Genomic DNA, 24445 nt, shown 5'->3' with positions numbered 1-24445 from the left:
TTTGCTGACCCTCTGCAGCTCTGATCCTCCAATGAGGACTGGATCATGGACCTCTGGTTTCCCTCTCCTGAAGTCAATAACCAGCTCTTTCGTCTTGCTGACATTGAGTGAGAGGTTGTCGTTGGGGAACCACTCAGCCAGATTTTCAACCTTCCTCCTACATGCTGATTCATCACCATGTTGGATTTTGTCACCACGCTGACAGTTGTGTTGTCAGCAAATTTAAGGATTGCATTAGAGCTGTGCTTAGCGGCACAGTCAAAAGTGTAAAGTGAGTGGAGTAGGGGGCGAAGCACACAGCTTTGTGGTGCATGTGTCCAGATGGAGATTGTGGAGGAGATGTGGCTGCAAATCCAAAATGACTGGGATTTGCAAGTGAGGAAATCGAGGATCCAATTGCACAAGGAGGTATTGAGGCCAAGGTCTTGCAGCTTATTTATTGGATTTGAAAGATGACAGCATTTAATACTGAGCTGTAGTCAATACAGAACATCCTGATGTATGCAACTTTGCTGTCCAGATGTTCCAGGGTTGAGTGAAGGGCCAAAGAAATGGCATCTGCCATGGACCTTTTGTGGCAGTAAGCAAATTGGAGTCACTTCTCAGGCTTGGTACAAAAGCTGAAAGTATGTACCACCAGGCTCAAGGACAGCTTCTAGCATGCTGTTATAAAACTATTGAATAGTTGCCTTTTACAATAAGATGGACTCATCTAGTCTTCAAGCACTACAAACCAAAAGCATGCCCTTTGGCCCATCTAATCTATGCCAAATTGTTATTCTGCCTAGCACCATCAACTTGCACCTGGACCATAGCCATCATGCCCCTCCTATCCATGTACTTATCCAAATATCTGGCAGCTCATTCCACACTCTCACCACTCTCTGAGAGGAAATGCTCTCCCTCAGATTTGCCTTAAATATTTCACCTTTCACCATTAACTTATGACCTCTAGTTCTAGTCTCACCCAAACTCTATCCCATCCAGCCTTTTTCCAGTCAATATGAGGAAAGTTAAAATCACCTATGATCACATCCTTATGTTTCTTGTAACCATCTGCTACGTCCTACAAATTTGCTCCTCTGAATTCCACTCACTGTTGGGTGGTCTATAATATAATCCCATTACCATAGTCATCCCTTTCTTATTCCTCAATTCCACCCATCTCGCCTCAGTAGATGAGCCCTCCAGTCTAACCTATCTGAGTACCGCTGTGATATTTTCCCTTACCAATAATGCCAACCCTCCCCCCCCCCTTTAATCTCTTTTGCTCACTCATGTTAAAAATATGAGCTGCCAATCTCATCCCTCCTGCAACTGGGTCTCACTTATGGCTACAACATCATAATTCCACGTGCTGTTCCATTATTTAAGATCATCCACCTTGCCTACAATAGCCCTTGCACTGAAATAGACAATGCAGAACATTCTTCCCACTATGCTCAACATTTTGATTCCTGTCTTTGAACGTAGGCTTGACAACATCTTTCCCCACAACCACTCCACTACCTACCCTGGCTCTCTAGTTCCCATCCACCTGCAACTCTAGTTTAACCCGCCTGCCCAACACTTGACCTAACGATCTGCCTCATTATGGCCTTGCACTTTGTTGTCTGCCTGCAATACACTTTCCCTGTGCTATAATACCTCATTCTCCATTCTGTTATTGTTTTCTCTTGCCTGCCTCAACCACTATGAAATGAAATAAACTGTATAGATGGCATGCACGTTAAGCTTTTCACTGCACCTCAGTACATGGAGAAGAATAAACGAATTTACCAACTTACCCAGTTCATAGTTGGCCTGCATCTGATACTCTGTTACTCATTCCACAGATGTTGCCCGACCTAGTGTGCATTCCCAGCGTTTTTCTATTTTTACCTGGATATGACCAGTTGAATTGAATCGTTGGAGACTGCTCAGGTCTGATCACATCATGGGCATCAGCAGACATCTGCGTGAATCACTTCAACAATTTGCTTAAGTGCCTTGTCGCCTTTGCTAATATACAGCATGAACTAGTGACCTAAAAGTGGCCCATCCAGGTGAAGCAGATGCTCACATGCTCCAGTTTTTGGTACTCTTCTACACTGGTGAGACTGAGGGCAGACTGAACCACCATTTCACAGAATATTGACTTCTGGTCTGCAATGGCCAAGGAAAGTTCAAACAGCCTCAAGAAGGGATGTGCACTGTTCCTGGGAATTAAACAATTCATTATGATTATAATCCAGCTTGAAAAAAATGTATCAATATCCTTCTATCAATAGTCATACATCTCAGGCTCTCAGTGGCATTTGCTGTTTCAATTCCCCTTCCCATTCCCATATCAACCAGTAGATCTTTGGCCAGGATGAGGCCCAATGTAAACTGAAAGAACAGGCCTCATATTCCACCTAGATTGTCACAACCCAATGGTATGAATATCAAGTTTTCCAAATTTATGTTACCATCCCTTCCCTTCTGGTGGATTATTTTCTCACAACCCCACTTCTAAACCTCCTCCAGTCCTCACAATTTTGTCACTCTTCCCTCATATTCTCCCAGCCCCCACTTCAAGATTCAAATTTATTTATTACGTGTACAGTACTGTGCAAAAGTCTTAAGTACATGTAAAAATATTCTGTAAAGTGAAGATGCTTTCAAAATAATGAAATGAAAAGTTTCTAACTAATCAAAAAAGTTCCATAAAGAGCAGTAAACAGTGTTGGTCAGAAAAAAACTGCAATCCACAAGTCAGTGAATTCAAATGAATGAAGAACAGTGGAAGCAGAGAGACCAATTTTCTTTGTTCTTGCCATGAGGTTGAAGGAACGGAGGGTGCCATTCTGTGAAACTGCTCTGTATCCTCCATTTTGTGGACCTGGTTTTGCTCAACTGAATCCCTGCTTTAGAGCAGACAAAATAACTTTCCAGTTAATCTGCTGGGCTGGAGATAATTTCCAAATAAGAAATTATTTGTGAGGTGCTATTTGGATAATGTGGTGAACTACATATACCTGTTTGGACATGCACCCCCCCCCCCCCACTGACTGCTCCTGTGGCTCCTCCCAGAGACCCCGGTATAAAGGGGATTGGGGCCTGAGCCCTGCCTCAGTCTCCAGGATGTAGTATGGTGGTCAATTGCTGCTTGTTGCTTGTTCTTTCTTCCGGTCAATAAAAGCCTATATCTCACCTCATGTCTTAGAGAGTTATTGATGGTGCATTAGATATATCATGCAGGATGGTGAATGGTGGGGTCTGTGTCTTCTCCCAAAGAAGCAAAGGGTGTGAAGCGCAAAAGAACTGTTAGCTCATTTAAAGTGGAATGTTTTATTATCCGTTGAACCGCTTCAGATTTACTTCCACTTAAGTATTCCATGTGCACATGTTGTTCTCACTGTGCAAAAAAATTGCACTGCACAAGATCACTGGTTATTACAAATTAGAAGGAACGTAGGCACACACCACCAAAATTACCCATGTGACCAGTTAACCCACTAACCTGCAGACCTTTGGACTGTGGAAGGAAACCGGAGAATTAAGTTTTTCTTTGGAATGATCTTCCCAAGATTTTGTCAACTTCACAGTCAAATGCAAAGCTGAATTTAAAATAACGCAACCGGGTGACTGTCAAATCTTAAACACGAGGAAATCTGCAGATGCTGGAAATTCAAGCAACACACACAAAATGTTGGTGGAACACAGCAGGCCAGGCAGCATCTATAGGAAGAAGCACTGTCGATGTTTTGAGCCGAGACCCTTCATCAATGTGTGTTGACCGTCAAATCGTATTCATTATCATTAAAAGTGTACTTGGGCATCCATCCGGGTAATGCTAGAATAGTTGTCTGTTCCTTTAAGTGGAAATGGTGATGTCATTACACGCGTGGGATAGTGGGGAGACCATTTTATTTTCTGCAGAGGAAAATTTTCTGCTTTGGGATTAAGTTCCTGCCAGAGATACTGGGTGTGGTGAGGAAAATTGAGTATTAATTGATGATATCCATGTGAATTTGTTTATGCTTGTTGGCGAATTGAGAATATCGGTAATTTGATATGTTTTTGTGGTGAACTACATATACCTGTCTGGACACGCCCCCCCCCCCCCCCCACTGACTGCTCCTGTGGCTCCTCCCACAGACCCCTGTATAAAGGCGATTGGAGGCACTGCTCCTCCCTCAGTCTCCAGGACGTTGTGTGATGGTCTCTTGCTGCTGACTGCTCTCTTCCAGCGAATACAAGTCTATATCTCGCCTCACGTCTCCGAGAGTTATTGATGGTGCATCAATTTTATTCGCTGGAATTTTAAAACATGGAGAGTATTTTACATCCGGAAAAATTGGACTTGGATCCTCAAGCTCCAGAAGTAGCTCTTGCCTTTGAACTCTGGTTTGCATGCTTCCAATCATACTTGGAAGAGATTCCTGTGACTGAGCCTTCCACAATGTACAAAATACTACTATCCAGAGTAAGTCCAAAAGTATTCTCCCTTATCGGGGACCTGCCGACCTACCAAGGGGCACTGGATGCCCTCACAAGACAGTACCTGCGGCCGGTGAACACCGTCTACGCAAGACATCGATTAGCGACGCGGCGGCAGCAGGCCGGAGAGTCAAATGCTGAGTTTGTCTGGGCCCTACAGACACTCGTGCGGGCCTACGACTGCAGGGGACTGACGGCGGAACAGCATGCGGAGCTCCTGGTATGAGACGCCTTCGTTATGGGGATCAGGTCAATGTACGTGCACCAGCAGCTGCTGGAAAATGCCGATCTTACCTTACAGTCGACGATCGAGATGGCCGACATGCTGGAGGCTGCCCTGAACAACGCTGACGCTGTCCAGCCGCGCGATCTCCCACCGGTCCCATGGATGCTGCAGACCCTGCCACCCACTGGCGAATCGACCTCAACTGCTGCCACTCGCAAGTCTGTGAACTCCCCGCCACCTCGGCCCACCTCTGACCTACGGGTGCTTACCGGGCACCAAGACGGTGATTCAACTCTGGCCTCCGTAACCCTCGACTAAAGTGCCCCACACCAGCTTGCAAGGTCAATGATGGACATCCTGGTGGAGGGGCACAGGACTAGCTGCCTGTTTGACACGGGCAGCACTGAGAGATTTATTGACCCAGACACGGTGCAACGCTGCGGACTCGTGACACAGCCGGTAAGCCAGAGGGTCACCATGGCTTCTGGGTCGCATTCCACAGACATCCAGGTGGGTTGTGTAGCGACATTGGTGGTACAGGGCACAGAATATCGGGACTTTGCGCTACTGGTCATGCCTAATCTGTGCGCACCTGTGCTATTGGGGCTGGACTTCCAGAGCCACCTAAAAAGTGTGACAATGGCGTATGATGGGCCCCTCCCACCACTCACTGTCAGGAATCCTCAGTTTTGTGGGACCTCACCATATACCCCACTACTGACCACACACACACACCGACCCGCACATCCCACCCAGAACCAGGCCGACAGCTGCGCTACTGACACCACTTGCAGCCTCTCCATCCTCAAGATCCCTCCCCCACCGCTGTTCAGCAACCTGACCCCCGACTGTAAATCTGTGGCAACTAAAAGCAGGAGGTACAGCGCGGGGGACAGGGCCTTCATTAAGTCGGAGGTGCAGCAGCTGCTCAGGGAGGAGATCATTGAGCCAAGCACAAGTCCTTGGAGGGCCCAGGTGGTTGTTGTTCGGACCGGGCAGAAAAATAGGATGGTCGTGGACTATAGCCAGACCATCAATAGGTTCACACAGCTTGACGCGTACCCCCTACCCCGCATCGCGGGTATGGTCAACCAGATAGCTCAGTACAAGGTGTACTCGACAATAGATCTGAAATCTGCTTATCACCAGCTCCCCATCCGCCCGGAGGACTGCCCCTACACAGCTTTCGAGGCGGGCGGCAGGCTCACAAATAGTGTCTCTGTCTTCCAGAGGGAAATGGACCAGATGGTGGACCAGTGCCAACGGAAGGCCACATTTCCCTCTCTGGATAGCATCACCATCTGCGGTCACAACTGGCCGGATCACAACGCCAACCTCCAACGATTTTTCCAAGTGGCCAAAACCCTAAACCTTACTTATAACAGGGACAAGTGTGTGTTCGGAACCACCCAACTCGCTATCCTTGGGTATGTCGTGGAGAACGGGGTCATTAGCCCTGATCCCGACCGTATGCTGTTAGAACTCCCTCTTCCCACTACCCTCAGAGCCCTCAGACGGTGCCTGAGTTTCTTTTCCTATTACGTCCAATGGGTCCCCATTACGCAGACAAGGCCCACCCCCTGGTCAAGACCACCACATTTCCCCTCTCAGCCGAGGCCCGCGCGGCCTTCAGCCACATTAAAGGGGACATTGCCAAAGCAACGGTGCATGCAGTGGACGAGACCATTCCCTTCCAAGTAGAGTGTGACGCCTCCGACTTGGCGCTTGCTGCTGCTACCCTCAATCAGGCAGTCAGGCCAATAGCATTCTTTTCTCGTACCTTTCAAGGCCCTGAAATTCGGCACTCTGCGGTGGAGAAAGAAGCCCAGGCCATAGTGGAAGCAATTAGGCACTGGAGGCACTATCTCACCGGCAAAAAGTTCACCTTGCTGACCGACCAGCGCTCAGTTGCGTTCATGTTCAGCAACCAACAGCGGGGCAAAATCAAAAATGATAAAATTTTGCGGTGGAGAATAGAACTCTCCACCTACAACTATGATATCCTGTACCGGCCTGGAAGGCTCAATGAGCTCCCTGATGCCCTATCCCGGGGAGTGTGTGCCAGCGCACAGCTCGACCAGCTATGTGCCCTCCATGCAGATCTTTGCCACCCAGGGGTCAACCGATTTTACCATTTGTGAAAGCCCGGAACCTGCCTTACTCCCTTGAGAATATCAGGACGATGACCAGGGACTGCCAAGTCTGCGCTGAGTGCAAACTGCACCTCTACCGTCCTGAAAAGGTGCAACTTATCAAGGCCTCCCGCCCCTTTGAGTGACTGAGTGTTGACTTTAAGGGCCCCCTTCCCTCCACCGACCGCAATTTCTCAACATAATTGACGAGTACTCGCGGTTCCCCTTTGCCATCCCCTGCCCCGACACCACTGCCACGTCCGTCATAAAAGCCCTGCGCCAGCTCTTCACTCTGTTCGGATATCCCTGCTATATCAACAGTGATAGAGGGTCCTCCTTTATGAGTGACAAGCTGCGCCAGTACCTGCTGGCTAGGGGCATTGCTACTAGTAGGACCACGAGCTATAATCCCCAGGGAAATGGACAGGTGGAGAGGGAGAATGCCACTGTGTGGAAGGCCACACTTTTAGCCCTTAAGTCAAAGGGGTTGCCAGTCTCTCACTGGCAGGAGGTCCTCCCCGAGGCACTCCACTCCTTCCACTTCCTGTTATGTACGTCCACCAATGCCACCCCTCATGAGCGACTCTTTTCTTTTCCCAGGAAGTCTGCCACTGGGACCACCCTACCGGCTTGGCTGATGTCCCCAGGGCCAGTGCTGCTCCGGAAACATGCAAGGAGCAATAAATACTCCCCGCTGGTTGAGAGGGTTCACCTTCTACATGCAAACCCCCAGTATGCCTACGTGGTCTTACCTGATGGGCGGGAGGATACGGTCTCCATCCGCGACCTGGCGCCCGCAGGAGCAGCAGACCACTACCCTGAACACTCCACGGTAACTATGAACCCTGTACCCACTGAGGTGTATACCCACCTGACACCACGCACACCAAGCCCTACACAGACTCCTCACGACACTCCCATACCGGGTGCCTCACACACGCATGAGGGATCACTGATGCCTAATGGGCTGACACCCCAAGTCAGGCCGGAACCAGCACAACCACTGTCACCGGTGCAATCACCACCGTCTCCGGTGCAATCACATCCGGTGCTACGTAGATCACAGCGACAGATTCGACCGCCTGATAGACTTAACCTGTAAATATACGTAAGAAACTTCGCCCCATGGGGACTCTCTTTTAAAAGAAAGGGGGGGTGAATGTGGTGAACTACATATAGCTGTCTGGACACGCCCCCCCCCCCGACTGCTCCTGTGGCTCTTCCCACAGACCCCTGTATAAAGGCGATTGGAGGCACTGCTCCTCCCTCAGTCTCCAGGATGTCGTATGGTGATCTCTTGCTGCTGACTGCTCTCTTCCAGCGAAAAAAAGCCTATATCTCGCCTCACGTCTCCGAGAGTTATTGATGGTGCATCAGTTTTACATGTGGATGCTTTAGATTTTCACGAGTGAAGGCATCGGTGCTGGATAGCGTGGCTTGTGCAAAGTTCCTCACCAGCCAAGCAGGTCAGTCTTCCTGTAATTTAACTACCAGGCAATATCTTGTAAAAGTTGTGCCACAGTGTACCCTTTCTCTAACTTTATCGTATCATGACAGATTGTGAATATAACAGCGTAATGTGAAAGTTTAGTCTCTGTTTGGAAGTTAAACATGTGTATACTCAAAGGCGTCTTAGATTAGGTGTATTCGCTTACATTTTTCGCTGCTATTTGTAAGGTACAGGGTTGGTGGGATTCTAATGTTGTTTGTATTGTGTTCTTTCAGAATTGCCACTACCGTATTAGTTTTGTGCGGTTTGCTTTATGGATTTTTATACTGCATATGCAATTCGTTGATACACAAGTGTGTGGATCGAAGGTTAAACGGAGATTGTAACGGCAGGAACTGGTTTGTTTTGTTTTAAGACCCTCTTCCGGCACTAAAGCATCTAAAACAGATAAAGGAATTAAAACCCGAAGAAGTATTTGTTGTCCTGAGTGTGTACTTTTTCCCAGGCTATAGAATTAATATAAGCATTGTGGTAGGCTGCCTACTAGTGTTACTTGCAGAATATTTAGGTAGCTACTTGTTAAGTAACTAATAGCAGAGGAATTAGTTCCTCTGAACGATGTAACTCTCGGAGCCTTTTGCTGTTGTATGAATTCTGGTTTATGATCTGTTTCTGTAGAATACAAAATACAACAGGCCACACATTGAATGTAGGTAAATTGGGTAAGTGTAAGTACTTACAACAGGTAGCGTGGATGAGGTGGGCTGAAGGGCCTGTTTCTGTGCTGAATGCCTCTGTGATAAATGTAGAATTTGCCTGGAAGTGGGGAAGTGAGATGAGTGAATGAGAGAGGTGTTGTGTTTATTTGTAAAATATATCAAATTTGACTTACAAAAACAAGTTGGGTAGCACATATCAATTTCTAAGAATTCTTGTTAACACGTAGGTGGTACGAATTGGTGTGATATAGCTAGCAGACACAAGAGTAGCAGGATATTGCAGGTGTTTTCCTCTGCTGTATATGGCAGCTAGTAACAGTACTGAACTGATGAACAAGTGACCTTTGCCTTGCAATGTTCTTCAGAGAAGGAATCCAGCCATCCTGACCCAGAATGGGCCATCTGTGAACTTCTGGCCAGCCAATATCATTGACACTCCGGTCCAAGGAAGGCCAGGGAGAATTTCAAATAGTACCAATGCACATGATGACGAGAACGCTGAATAGAATTGCACGCAGATGTAGCGTGTGAACTTGAGGCTGTGACTACAAGCAAGGCAGATATGTGGAACCAAAAGGCAGCCTTGGAGAATCGGCAGGCCTTGCACTTGTCCCACAGGTTCAAGTTTCTTGTGGTTCACTTTGGCTTTGGCAGAGAGCACGGAGAGAATGTGGGAAGTTATCCCAGTTAGGGAGTGAAAAGGAATGCCATATTTTCATGCAACTCTCTCGATGGGGAGACAGTTTCTGTTCTCTACAGACACGAGCATGAGTTCCAATGGCTTAGTACCTGCCTGACACCCAAGGACAGAACTCAATGCTGGAAGTTAAGGATTTAGTTATCGTAATCCACATTTAAGGAACAGAGTACAGGTCCAAAAACTTAAAGAGAGGAAATCGAAATCAATGAATTGACATAAAGAGTCATGATTGAATAGTCATTCCAAAGATGACAAGTGAATAATCATTATATAAAATCGTGATTATGAAATGTCAATTCTAAATTATGGCACGTTTCTACCCATCCTTACCCAGAATGGCTCATCTGTGAGCTTTTCAGGCAGAAAGAGAGCATGCCCCAAAGAATGAAATCACCATCGTGATAAGAAAAGCTATGATTCACAAGTATAACCCAGCTTGAGCAGAGATAAGAAAGAAATCATTTGAGGAATTAGTCTATAACCTCCTACAATTGAGTTACGGAGTAATACAGTACCCCATGGGAAAAGGCCCTTTGGCCCAACTCATCCTTGCTGACCTACATGCCCACTTGAGTTAGACCACCCATTTGCCCGTGCCTGGCCCACACTCCTCTAAACCTTGTCATTCGGTATAATTTTCTCAATGTCTTTTAACCTGCAGGGCAGAATTTAAATTGCACAATGATGGGACTTTGTAGGAAAGATACTGCAATAACTTTAATCTTCATGTTGCTGCATCAGTCTTTAGAATGTTCTAAACCTTTCATTGGTACCATAATGAATGGGTCTTCTAGGCTGGAATCTGACTTCTGTGAAAGTGGGGATATCAGAAGCAGGCGAAGGTGAATTATTCAAAAGATCAAAGTAAATGTATTATCAAAATACAGTACATACAATATATGTCTCCTTCTACTATCCTGAGATTCATGTTCTTGTAGAACAAAGAGATACATTAGAACCACTGAAAAACTACACACAAACAAAAACTGAAAAAGATACAATGTGCAAATGAAAACAAACTGTGCAACTAAAATTATAATAATAATCAGAAATAGTAAATAAATAATACTGAGAACTTGAGTTGTAGGGACTTTGAAGTGAGTCCAATCAGTTCAATATTGAGGTGAGTGAAGTTACCAGTACAGGTCCAAATACTTAAAAAATGGAAATCTAAGTAAATGAATTGACATATAGGAGCGTCATTTCAAAGATGACAAGTGAATAATCATTAAATAAAATTGGGATTATAAAGTGTCAATTCTAAATTATGGAAAATTTCCAGCATCTTTTAGGTAGAAAGAAAACTAGGTTTACTATACAAAAGAATGAGATCATTGTTGTATTAAGAAAAAGTCATGATTCGCAAGTATGAGCAAACACGAGGAAATCTGCAAATGCTGGAAATTCAAACAACACACACAAAATGCTGGTGGAACACAGCAAGCCAGGCAGCATCTATAGGAGAAGCACTGTTGACGTTTTGGGCCGAGACCCTTCATCAGGACTAACTGAAAGGAGAGCTACTAAGAGATTTGAAAGTAGTGGGGGGAGGGGGAAATGCGAAATGATAGGAGTAGACCGGAGGGGGTGGGATGAATCTAAGAGCTGGAAAGGTGATTGGCGAAAGTGATACAGAGCTGGAGAAGGGAAAGGATCATGGGACGGGAGGCCTCGGGAAAAAGAAAGGAGGGGGGGAGCACCAGAGGGAGATGGAGAACAGGCAAACAACTAAATATGTCAGGGATGGGGTAAGAAGGGAAGGAGGGGCATTAACGGAAGTTAGAGAAGTCAATGTTCATGCCATCAGATTGGAGGCTACCCAGCCAGTATATAAGGTGTTGTTCCTCCAACCTGAGTGTGGATTCATCTTTACAGTAGAGGAAGCCATGGACAGACATATCAGAATGGGAATGGGACATGGAATTAAAATGTGTGGCCACTGGGAGATCCTGCTTTCTCTGGCGGACCGAGCATAGATGTTCAGTGAAACGGTCTCCCAGTCTGCATCGGGTCTCACCAATATATAAAAGGCCACACTGGGAGCCCCGGACACAGTATACCACACCAGCCGACTCACAGGTCAAGTGTCGCCTCACCTGGAAGGACTGTCTGGGGCCCTGAATGGTGGTGAGGGAGGAAGTGTAAGGGCAGGTGTAGCACTTGTTCCGCTTACAAGGATAAGTGCCAGGAGGGAGATCGGTGGGAAGGGATGGGGGGGACGAGTGGACAAGGGAATTGCATAGGGAGCGATCCCTGTGGAAAGCAGAAAGGAGGAGGAGGGAAAGGTGTGCTTGATAGTGGGATCCCATTGGAGGTGGCAGAAGTTACAGAGAATTATACGTTGGACCTGGTGGGGTGGTAGGTGAGGACAAGGGGAACCCTATCCCGAATGGAGTGGTGGGCGGATGGGGTGAGGGCAGATATGCAGGAAATGGGAGAGATGCGTTTGAGAGCAAAGTTGATGGTGGAAGAAGGGAAGCCCCTTTGTTTAAAAAAGGAAGACATCTCCTTCGTCCTGGAATGAAAAGCCTCATCCTGAGAGCAGATGCGGCGGAGATGGAGGAATTGTGAGAAGGGGATAGCATTTTTGCAAGAGACAGGGTGGGAAGAGGAATAGTCCAGGTAGCTGTGAGAGTCTGTAGGCTTATAGTAGATATCAGTAGATAAGCCGTCTCCAGAGATGGAGACAGAAAGATCAAGAAAGAGGAAAGAGGTGTTGGAAATGGACCAGGTAAATTTGAGGGCAGGGTGAAAGTTGAGGCAAAGTTAATGAAATCAACGAGCTCAGCATGCATGCAAGAGGCAGCACCAATGCAGTCGTCAATGTAGCGAAGAAAAGGGGGGGACGGATACCCGTATAGAGTTGGAACATGGACTGTTCCACAAAGCCAACAAAAAGGCAGGCAAAACTGGGACCCATGCGGGTGCCCATGGTTTAGAGGAAGTGGGAGGAGCCAAAGGAGAAATTATTGAGAGTAAGAACTAATTCTGCTAGATGGAGAAGAGTGGTGGTAGAGGGGAATTGGTTAAGTCTTGAATCCAAAAAGAAGCGAAGAGCTTTAAGACCATCTGGGTGGGAGATGGAGGTATATAGGGACTGGACGTCCATGGTAAAAATAAGGCGGTGGGGGCCAGGGAACTTAAAATCATTGAAAAAATTCAAAGCGTGAGAAGTGTCACGGACATAACTGGGAAGAGATTGAACAAGGGGGGATAGGACAGTGTCAAGGTATGCAGAAATTCACAAGTATGACCCAGTTTGAGCAGAGATAAGGAGATAAGAAAGAAATCATTTGAGGAATTAGTCTATAACCTCCTACAATTGAGTTACAGAGAAATACAGTACCCCATGGAAATAGGCCCTTTAGCCCAACTCATCCTTGCTGACCTACGTGCCCACTTGAGGTAGACCACCCATTTGCTCGTGCCTGGCCCACACTCCTCTAAACCTTGTCATTTGGTATAATTTTCTCAATGTCTTTTAACCTGCAGGGCAGAATTTAAATTGCACAATGATGGGACTTTGTAGGAAAGATACTACAGTAACTTTAATCTTCACGTTGATTGGCTATATCGATTTGAACGGGTAGTTGAGGACAAGTTCATTGAGTGCATCGGGTATTTTCTTGAAACAATATATTGTGAAATCAATAGTTCAATATTTTCATTTAATATCAGAGAATGTGTATAATATACAACCTGAAATTCTTGTTCTTCATCAGGAAACAGGCTATTGTAGATCTTGACAAAATAAAATGAGGCAGCGGTAATCAAGCAACACACACAAAATGCTGGTGGAATGCAGCAGGCCAGGCAGCATCTATAGGGAGAAGCACTGTTGACATTTTGGGCCAAAACCCTTCATCAGGACTAGTCTGCTTTATTCCCTTGGCCTGCCCTGTGTCTTTTCTCCAGTAGATTGTCAATTTCTCAGGGTTAGTCCCGACGAAGGGTCTCGGCCCAAAACGTGGACAGTGCTTCTCCCTATAGATGCTGCCTGGCCTGCTGCGTTCCACCAGCATTTTGTGTGTGTTGCTTGAATTTCCAACATCTGCAGATTTCCTCGTGTCAGCAGTAAACATGATCACTTAGAAAAGTCTTCTGGGAATGAAATAGAGGGAAACGTTCTTAAATGAGAAGATTCTATTTCAATTTGAGAGTGAAAATTTTAGGTCTGTAATCAGTGCCTTAAGTTTAAATAAAGGCATTTGCAAAGATGCACAGGAAAGGGTTATATAAGTCTGACTAGGAAATTAGTTTATAACTACAGTGATAGAAAAATAACGGTGTTAACTGTGTAGATATTTTCTAGTTCTAAACCAAGGCATATCAAATTGAGAAATGAAGGAGGACCTATCATTGAAGTCATGACTGAATCAGATTGAAATATAAGATGCAATGTTGCAACGAGTGATGATAGGCCAGAGGTCTGTGAAGATTATAGAAATCAAAAAAGGATGATAAGAAAAATAATAAAGAGTGAGAAAATAGATTCAAAAGTAGGTGACAAGGAATATAAAAGCAAGCAGTAAACATATTTACAAGTATGGAAGTGTGTAATGAGGGTAAACTTCGATCTCTTAGATAATGCAGCCAGGGACAATAATGGGAAAAATGGCCTTGGACGGATACCTTTGTGCCTGTTTTCACAGAAAAGGACACTAAAAGCATCCCAATAACAGTAGTAAATCTTGGAAGGGGTGAAGCAGTGTGTGAAGAAGTGAGGGAAGAAAGTTGTTTAATTGGTTTATTATCATATGTACTGAGGTACAGTGAAAAAATTGTTTTACATGCATCCATAGCTATAACATCATCATATCAGTGCATTGACGTAATGTAAAGGAAAACAGTAGCAAAATGAAGAAAAGAGTGTTACAGTTTCAGAGAAAATGCAGCGCAGACAGACAATAAAGTGCAAGGTCATGGTGAGGTTGATTGTGAGGTCAAAAGTCCATCTTATCATACTGGGGAGAGTTTAGTAATATAACATTGTTATGCAAGCAGTCCTTGAGCCTGCTAATCCATGCTTTCAGGCATTTGTATCCTCTGCCCAATGGTGGGGGGGGGGGGGGGAAGAGAGTGTCTGGGTGGATGGGGCCTTTAATTAAGTCAGCTGCTTTACTGAGAAATTGACAATCTACTGGAGAAAAGGCACAGGGCAGGCCAAGGGGATAAAGGTTGATACTTTGGATATGATGGTCTTAAAAGAAGTGGCTGCAGAGTGAATGGGTGCATTAGGTGTCTACATTCTGGAAAGGACCCAGAGGCCGGAGAACCACCGGTGTCATGTATCTGTTCAAGACACAGCAGGAAACTATTGGCCTGTTCACCCAATATCTGCTGTAAGTGAATCTACCACTCCTAACAATGTGACAATGGAACATTTAGAAAATCATAATCAGCAGAATCTCAGAGGTTTTAAGCAGAGTTATGTTCGATAAGTACAAAGCTTTAAGGATCTAACGTAAAAGGTAATACAAGGGAACCAGTAAATGTAGAACATTTGGATTTCCAAAAGCATTAATTAAGGTACAATATAAAAGGAAATTTCACATTGTAATGGTGAAAGTAACTTTTTAGTCAGTTGTCAAATTTGGGTGTTGCATTTATTGTCATTGGGACTTGAGCTTTTAAAGATGCTTGTGAGTCACGTTCTTGATCTGCTATAGCTCCTTTCTGAAGAAATCACCAGAGCACTGGTGGGAGGGAGATCCAGGAATAGTGACAGTGAAGGACTAGAAATATATGTGTGCCTGGAGCCATGCCAGGTCTAAATGTAATCTATACCAATATAGGCTACTTCATTGATAAATCTAGTGAAGATGATTGGGCCTGGGAAACTGGCCTGAAGAATATCCACGGTGATATCGTGGGATTGGGGTAATTGACATGGATAGGATGTATCTAAACCTGATGCTAAGGCAAGTGCGGTCACAAGTGTGATACCAGCTGCAAGTGCTCCAAATAATGAATATTGACAGTAATTTCGGTGCTGACGCTGAGACAGATCTCTGAAGATGTATTGGAAATGTATGCTTAATACATTGAACCTGAATCAGAATCAGCTTAATTATCACCATCTCAGATTACATGAAATCTGTTGTTTTATAACTGCAATATAGTGCAAAGGCACAAACTTACATTAAATTCAAAATAAATTTATAGTGCAAAACAGAAGGAATAGCAAAGTAATGTTTGTGGGTTCATTGACCATTCAGAGATCTGATGATAAAGGGAAAGTACCTGTTTCTGAAACATTGAGTACCCTCTGCCTGATGGTAGTAGAGAGAAGGGGGAATGGCCTGTAAGGTGAGAACCTTTAGTGATGGATGCTGCATTCCTGAGGCACCGCCTCCTGAAGATGCCCTCGATGGTGGGGAGTGTTGTGCCTCTGATGGAGCTGGTTGAGTCTACAACCTTGTGCAGCTTCTTACAGTCCTGCATATTGGAGTCTCGTATTGGCTGCAGCCGGTCAGAATGCTCTCCACTGTACTTCTGTAGAAATTTAGGATATCCCGCTTATTACCAACTCTTGTGTTCTCCACATTTCTATCCCCATATCAGTGTACAGCAGTGCACGGACTTGTGCCTAAGCAATACCCTCCACCCTGCAGTCTATATTTTGCATTTCCTGCACTGCAGTAGTGTAGTTAGTCCCTGTGAATCCAACAGGACACTGTAGATTTCCTTAGATACCCAACTCTGGTGAAATTACTATGGCCTCAATGAAATCTGTGAGTAAGTGAGTCCAAGACACCTTCTTTCTTAATTTAGTTAGTTATAAATATAGCTTATTGGTTTTTGCTTGGTGCTTTGCAATATTTTTACCTTAGTTAATTTTAATTGTTTTTCATTAAAGTACTTTTTAGTAGGTTCAGATGGTTTTGACACTGTGTTCAATTTCTGTGATGGCTTCAACACCTGGGAGCAAATCCTCGCCAGCTGTTGCAACCCCCAAGTGCAGTCGGCCCCAATATAACCAGGATTCATCTCTAAGAAATGGTGTGGACCAAAGTCAAAGTCAAGTTCAACTACATGCGTGCACATATGCAAAGAAAATCTTGGCGAAAGTGGCAGCAGCATCGCAGGCACATAGCGCCTCAGAACATAACATAAACACAAGACGTTCTGCAGATAAGAGAGAATCTGCAGTTGCTGAATGTCCAAGCAACACACACAAAATGCTGGAGGAACTCAGCAGGCCCGGCAGACTCTATGGAAAAGAATGCAGAGTTGACATTTCGGGCCAAACCCTTTGGCAGGACTGGAGAAAAAAAGCTGAGGAGTAGGTTTTAAAGGTGGGGAGGGGGAGATAGAAACACCAGGCAATAGGTGGAAACTGGAGGGGGAGGATTGAGGTAAAGAGCTGGGAAGTTGATTGGTGAAAGAGACAGAGCCCATGGAAGAAAGAAAAGAGGATAGGAGCACCAGAGGGAGGCAATGGGCAGGCAAGGAGTTAAGGTGAGAGAGGGGAAAAGGGATGAGTAATGGTGAAGGATGGGGCGTGGACTCAGAAATCGATGTTCATGCCATCAGATTGGAGGCTACCCAAACGAAATGTAAGGTGCTGCTCCTCCAACCTAAGTGTGGCCTCATCATGACAATGGAGGAGGCCGTGGATGGACATATCGGAATGGAAAGTAGAATTAAAATGAGTGGCCACTGAGAGATCCCGCTTTTCCTGGCAGATGGAGTGTAGGTGCTTGGCGAAGTGGTCTCCCAATCTACGTCGGGTCTCACCGACATGCAGGAGAGCATGTCGGGAGCACCGGATAGAGTACACAGACTCACTGGTGAAGTGTTGCCTCACCTGAAAGGACCGTTTGGGGCCCTGAATGGTAGTGAGGGAGGAGATGTAGGGACAGGTGTAGCACTTGTTCCACTTGCAAGGATAAGTGGCAGGAGGGAGATCAGTGGGGAGGGACAAATGGACAAGGGAGTCGTGTAGGGAGCGATCCCTGCAGAAAGCAGAGAGTGAGGGGGAGGGAAAGTTGTGCTTGGTGATGGGATCCTGTTGGAGAAGTTTCAGAGAATTATGTACTGGATGCAGAGGCTGGTTGGGTGGTAGGTGAAGACAAGAGGAAACCTACCCCTGGCAGGGTGACGGGAAGATGAATTTAGAGCAGACATGCATGAAATGGAAGAGATGTGGTTGAGGGCAGCATTGATGGTGCAGGAAGGCAAGCTCCTTTTTTAAAAAAAGGAGGACATCTCCTTCGTTCTAGAATGAAAAGCCTCATCCTGAGAGCAGATGCGGTGGAGACGGAGGAATTGAGAGAAGGGGATGGCGTTTTTACAAGTATCAGGGTAGGAAGAAGAATAGTCCAGACCACTGTGAAAGTTTGTGGGTTTATAATAGACATCAGTGGACAAGTTGTCTCCAGAGACAGAGACAGTGAGGTTGAGAAAGGGAAGGGAAATGGACCAGGTGAGGCTGAGGGCAGCGTGGAAGTTGGAGGCAAAGTGGAAGAAATTGATGAGTTCAGCACAGGTGCAGGAAGCAGCACCAATGCAGTCATCGATGTAGCGCAGGAAAAGTGCGGGACTGTCACCAGTGTAGGCTTGGAACACGGACTGTTCCACGTAGCCGACAAACAGGCAGGCAGAGCTGGGACCCATGCGAGTACCCATGGCTACACCTTTTGTTTGAAGGAAGTGGGAGGAGTCAAAAGAGAAATTATTTAGAGTGAGGACATTTTTCGCTAGGTGGAGGGGAACTGGTTAGTTCTGGTGTCCAGAAAGAAACGGAGAGCTTTAAGGCCTTCCTGGTGGGGGAAGGAGGTGTTAAGGGACTGGACACCCATAGTAAAAAATATGATGGGGGCCAGGGAACCTGAGCTCATTGAAGAGACCCAGAGCGTGTGAAGTGTCACGGATGTAAGCAGGAAGAGACTGAACTAGGGGACATAAAACAGAGTTGAGGTATGCAGATAGGAGTTCAGTGGGGCAGGAAGAAACTGAAACAATGGATCTACCTGGACAAGCGGGTTTATAGATTCTGCAGATGCTGTCCTTAAGAAGGGTCTCAGCCCGAAATGTCAACCAGTTATTCATTTCCATAGCTGCAGCCTGACCTGCTGAGTTCCTCCAGAATTTTGTGTGTGTAAAGCAGCATTCACAAGAAAAACATAAATTATACAAAACTTTTACAAAAAAGAATAACAGCGTTAAGCAAGCGATCCATGGACCTCAGACTGGGAACCCCTGACCAATAAGCTTCAAGACCTTGGCTTCAGTGCCCCCTTGTGCAAGTGGATACTTGATTTCCCCACTTCGTTTTCCATTTGAGAGTTTTAGTTAACGGCCCTGTTTGGTCTAGCGTTTATTGTTTTCTTTCCCTTTAACTCTGTTCGCATTAAAGTCTGTGAACTATCGACCTGCTTCAGTGTCTCTCATTCTGCACTTGGGCCACATCCGCACTGGGTGACACTGGTATGTAAACACCAATGTCCTCGAATGGTAAAACATACGGAAAGTAGTGGATACAGGCCAATCCATCACCAGTAAAGCCCTCCCCACCATTCAGTACATTGAGTTCAAGGAGCAGTGCCATAGGAAAGCAGCATCCATCATCCAGACAGTGCTGATTCCAAGACCTATGGACTCACTTTCAATTACTATATTAGACAATAGACAATAGGTGCAGAAGTAGACCATTCCGCCCCTCGAGCCTGCACCGCCATTTTGAGATCATGGCTGATCAACTACTATCAATACCCGGTTCCTGCCTTGTCCCCATATCCCTTGATTCCCCTATCCATGAGATACCTATCTAGCTCCTTCTTGAAAGCATCCAGAGAATTGGCCTCCACTACCTTCCAAGGCAGTGCATTCCAGACACACACAACTCTCTGGGAGAAGAAGTTTTTCCTTAACTCTGTCCTAAATGACCTACCCTTTATTCTCAAGCCATGCCCTCTGGTACCGGACTCTCCCAGCATCTGGAACATATTTCCTGCCTCTATCTTGTCCAATCCCTTAATAATCTTATATGTTGCAATCAGATCCCCTCTCAATCTCCTTAATTCCAGCATGTACAAGCCCAGTCTCTCTAACCTCTCTGCGTAAGACAGTCCGGACATCCCAGGAATTAACCTTGTGAATCTACGCTGCACTTCTTCTACAGCCAGGATGTTCTTCCTTAGCCCTGGAGACCAAAACTGTACACAATACTCCAGGTGTGGTCTCACCAGGGCTCTGTACAAATGCAAGAGGATTTCCTTGCTCTTGTACTCAATTCCCTTTGGAATAAAGGCCAACATTCCATTAGCCTTCTTCACTGCCTGCTGTACCTGCTCATTCACCTTCAGTGACTGATGAACAAGTACTCTGAGACCTCTTTGTATTTCTCCCTTACCCAACTCTACACCGTTCAGATAATAATCTGCCTTCCTGTTCTTACTCCCAAAGTGGATAACCTCACACTTATTCACATTAAACGTCATCTGCCAAGTATCTGCCCACTCACCCAGCCTATCCAAGTCACCCTGAATTCTCCTAACATCCTCATCACATGTCACACTGCCACCCAGCTTAGTATCATCAGCAAATTTGCTGATGTTATTTTTTAAGCCTTCATCCAAATCATTAACGTAAATCGTAAACAGCCGTGATCCCAATACCAAGCCCTGTGGCACCCCACTAGTCACCACCTGCCATTCCGAGAAACACCCATTCACCGCTACCCTTTGCTTTCTATCTGCTAACCAGTTTTCTATCCATGTCAATGTCTTCCCCCCCAATGCCATGAGCTTTGATTTTACCCACCAATCTCCTATGTGGGACCTTATCAAATGCCTTCTGAAAATTGAGGTACACTACATCCACTGGATCTCCCTTGTCTAACTTCCTGGTTACATCCTCAAAAAACTCCAATAGATTAGCCAAGCATGATTTTCCCTTGGTAAATCCATGCTGGCTCGGCCCAATCCTATCACTGCTATCTCGATATGCCACTATTTCATCCTTAATAATGGACTCTAGCATCTTCCCCACCACCGATGTTAGGCTGACAGGTCGATAGTTCTCTGTTTTCTCCCTCCCTCCTTTCTTAAAAAGTGGGATAACATTAGCCATTCTCCAATCCTCCGGAACTGATCCTGAAACTAAGGAACATTGGAAAATGATTACCAATGCATCCGCAATTTCCAGAGCCACCTCTTTTAGTACCCTACGATGCAGACCATCTGGACCTGGGGATTTGTCAGCCTTCAGTCCCATCAGTCTACTCATCACCGTTTCCTTCCTAATGTCAATCTGTTTCATTTCCTCTGTTACCCTGTGTCCTTGGCCCATCCATACATCTGGGAGATTGCTTGTGTCTTCCTTAGTGAAGACAGATCTAAAGTACTTATTAAATTCTTCTGCCATTTCTCTGTTTCCTATAACAATTTCACCCAATTCATTCTTCAAGGGCCCAACATTGTTCTTAACTATCTTCTTTCTTTTCACGTACCTAAAAAAAAGCTTTTGCTATCCTCCTTTATATTCCTGGCTAGCTATTATGTAGAGGTTTTTAAATTTTTTTTATTTTCACTGTTTGTTTTTTTTTCACATTGGCTGTTTGTGTCTTTGCTAATTTTACTTGATTCTATTGTTTCTTTGTTATTACTGTGAACACACACAAGGGAATGAACCTTAAGGTAGTATGTAGTGATATGGACTTTGACAATAAAATTACCTTGGACTTTGATGATGTTGCCTTCTTAAGACAGTGCTAAAGGCAGGTGGCTGATGATCTTGGTCTCAGCAAAAGATCTGCTTATTTGCATGTGTAATGCCTTGGTTAAGAACCTGTTTTATTGTATTTTCATTGTTATGTTGGGCTTTCAGCAGCTTTTCTGCAAATGCAGTGTGTTAGTTAAGCTTCATAGACTAGTGTTTTGGCTTTGGCTAAAATAAGGACCCTCAGAATGTTGTGTCAGCCAATTGGGTTTGTCTTGGTATTGTGTTAGACCATAAGATATAAGAGCAGAAGTAGGCCATTCAGCCCATCGAGTCTGCTCTGCCATTCAATCATGGCCTGATCCAATTCTTCCAGTCATCCCACTCCCCTGCCTTTACCCCATACACTTTGATGCCCTGGCTAATCAAGAACCTAGCTATCTCTGCCTTAAATGTACCCAGTGACTTGGCATCCACAGCCACTCGTGGCAACAAATTCCGCATATTTACCACCCTCTGACTAAAGTAATTTCTCCGCATCCCTGTTCTAAATGCACATCCTTCAATCCTGAAGTTGTGCCTTCTTGTTCTAGAATCCCCTACCATGGGAAATAACTTTGCCATATCTAATCTGTTCAGGCCTCTTAACATTCGGAATGTTTCTATGAGATTCCGCCCCCCCCCCCCCCCATTCTCCTGAACTTCAGGGAATACAGCCCAGGAGCTGCAAGATGTTCCTCATATGGTAACCCTTTCATTCCTGGAATTATTCTTGTGTTGTAACATTCTGTCCGGTGGTTTTCCATGGAACATTCGAGAACATTCAGATATATGGGAGACAGTGGTCTGGTTTTGAGTTCGTCATTGGCAAGGGATGTGGAGCGGAGCACAAAGGAAGATGCTCGCAGAATCCCACCTAATGGAGAGGCACCATTGTAAGAAGTACTCTGTGCAGACAAATGGTTCCAAGGAGGAAGTGCCAATACTCTTGAGTTAGCCAATTCGTTCAGAACGGTCTTTGAGAGAAGTTCGAACTGTGGCTGGTGTCTTACATTACAATGTGGGCTCACTGCATGAGTAATCAAAGTGAAGCATCCCAACTACTCCAGAGATTAGTATTGTTTATGTACACATTTAGATTGGTTTGACTGTACTGGGCATTTTTAATTTTTTCTCTATTAACTGTGTGTTAAAGTTGAAGTATCTGCAAATTCCACTTTAATTTTATGCTGGTGTAAGGTCTGTCATTTCCTGGCAAGTGGTAACTTTGCATTTACACAGAATTAACCAAAATTTCCATTCTCTCATCGGAACATTCCATCTTTCCTGTTTGGTTGAACCCGAATCAGACCGACCTGAGAGGTGTGTTGTTTATTGAATGTGGCCTTCTCACCGTTACTCTTGCAGTGCTGAGTCACGTGGCTGCTAGCCAGAGTTAGCTTAATGAGCCAAGTTTGTTACTAGCCACAGCGAGGGGGTTACACATGTTCGCAGTTGCATATTCTGATGTAAAAATAGAACATGTGTAGGATAATTAGCAGGTTAGCCATTGAGGAATAAAAGGCTTGGCCCAAAATGCCAACTGTTTAACCATTTCCATCGATGCTGCCTGACCTACTGAGTGCCTCCAGCATTTTGTTTGTGAAGCATTGAGGAAGCCTGAATTAATATTTCATTGAAATTAATAGAATTAGGTATCAGAAGATCTTGAGAGGCAGGATTTATGAACATTTGGAGAGCTATAATATGATTTGGAATAGTCAGCATTGCTTTGTCAACTGCAGGATGTGCCTTACGAGTCTGATTTAATTTTTTAAGGATTTGACTAAACATATTGATGAAGGAAGAGCAGTAGATGTAGTGTATATGGATTTCAACAAGGCATTTGACAAGGTACCCCATCGAAGGCTTATTGAGAAAGTAAGGAGGCATGGGATCCAAGGGGACATTGCTTTGCGGGTCCAGAACTGGCTTGCTCACAGAATGCAAAGAGTGGTTATAGACGGGTCATATTCTGCATGGAGGTTGATGACCAGTGGTGTGCCTCAGGGATCTGTTCTGGGACCCTTACTCTTCGTGATTTTTATAAATGACCTAGATGAGAAAGTGGAGACAGACAGACAGACAGACATACTTCATTGATCCCGAGGGAAATTGAGTTCCGTTACAGTCGCACCAACCAAGAATAGTTTAGAAATATAGCAATATAAAACTATAAATAATTAATAATAAGTAAATCATGCCAAGTGGAAATTAGTCCAGGACCAGCCTATTGGCTCAGGGTGTCTGACACTCCAAGGGAGGAGTTGTAAAGTTTGATGGCCACAGGCAGGAATGACTTCCTATGATGCTCAGTGTTGCATCTTGGTGGAATGAGTCTCTGGCTGAATGTACTCCTGTGCCTAACCAGTACATTGTGGAGTGGATGGGAGACATTGTCCAAGATGGCATGCAACTTGGACAGCATCCAGGAGGGATGGGTTAGTAAGTTTGCTGATGACACAAAGGTTGGAGGTGTTGTAGATAGTGTGGAGGGCTGTCAGAGTTTACAGCGGGACATTGATAGGATACAAAACTGGGCTGAGAAATGGCAGATGAGTATGAAGTGCAACCCAGATAAGTGTGAAGTGGTTCATTTTGGTAGGTCAAATATGATGGCAGAATATAATATTAATAGTAAGACTCACGGCAGTGTGGAGGATCAGAGGGCTCTTGTGGTCCGAGTCCATAGGACACTCAAAGCAGCTGCACAGGTTGACTCTGTGGTTAAGTCGCCATACAGTGCATTCGCCTTCATCAATGGTGGGATTGAGTTTAAGAGCCGAGAGGTAATGTTGCAGCTATATAGGACCCTGGTCAGACCCCACTTGGAGTACTGTGCTCAGTTCTGGTCGCCTCACTACAGGAAGGATGTGGAAGCCATAGAAAGGGTACAGAGGAGATTTACAAGAATGTTGCCTGGATTGGGGAGCATGCCTTATGAGAATAGGTTGAGAATAACTTGGCCTTTTCTCCTTGGGGCGACGGAGGATGAGAGGTGACCTGATAGAGCTGTACAAGATGATGAGAGGCATTGGTCATGTGGATAGT

This window comes from Hypanus sabinus, chromosome X2 (assembly GCF_030144855.1).
Source record: "Hypanus sabinus isolate sHypSab1 chromosome X2, sHypSab1.hap1, whole genome shotgun sequence".
Taxonomy (NCBI): domain Eukaryota; kingdom Metazoa; phylum Chordata; class Chondrichthyes; order Myliobatiformes; family Dasyatidae; genus Hypanus; species Hypanus sabinus.
The sequence above is the reverse complement of the archived record's forward strand: the minus strand, read 5'-3'. Positions refer to the sequence as shown.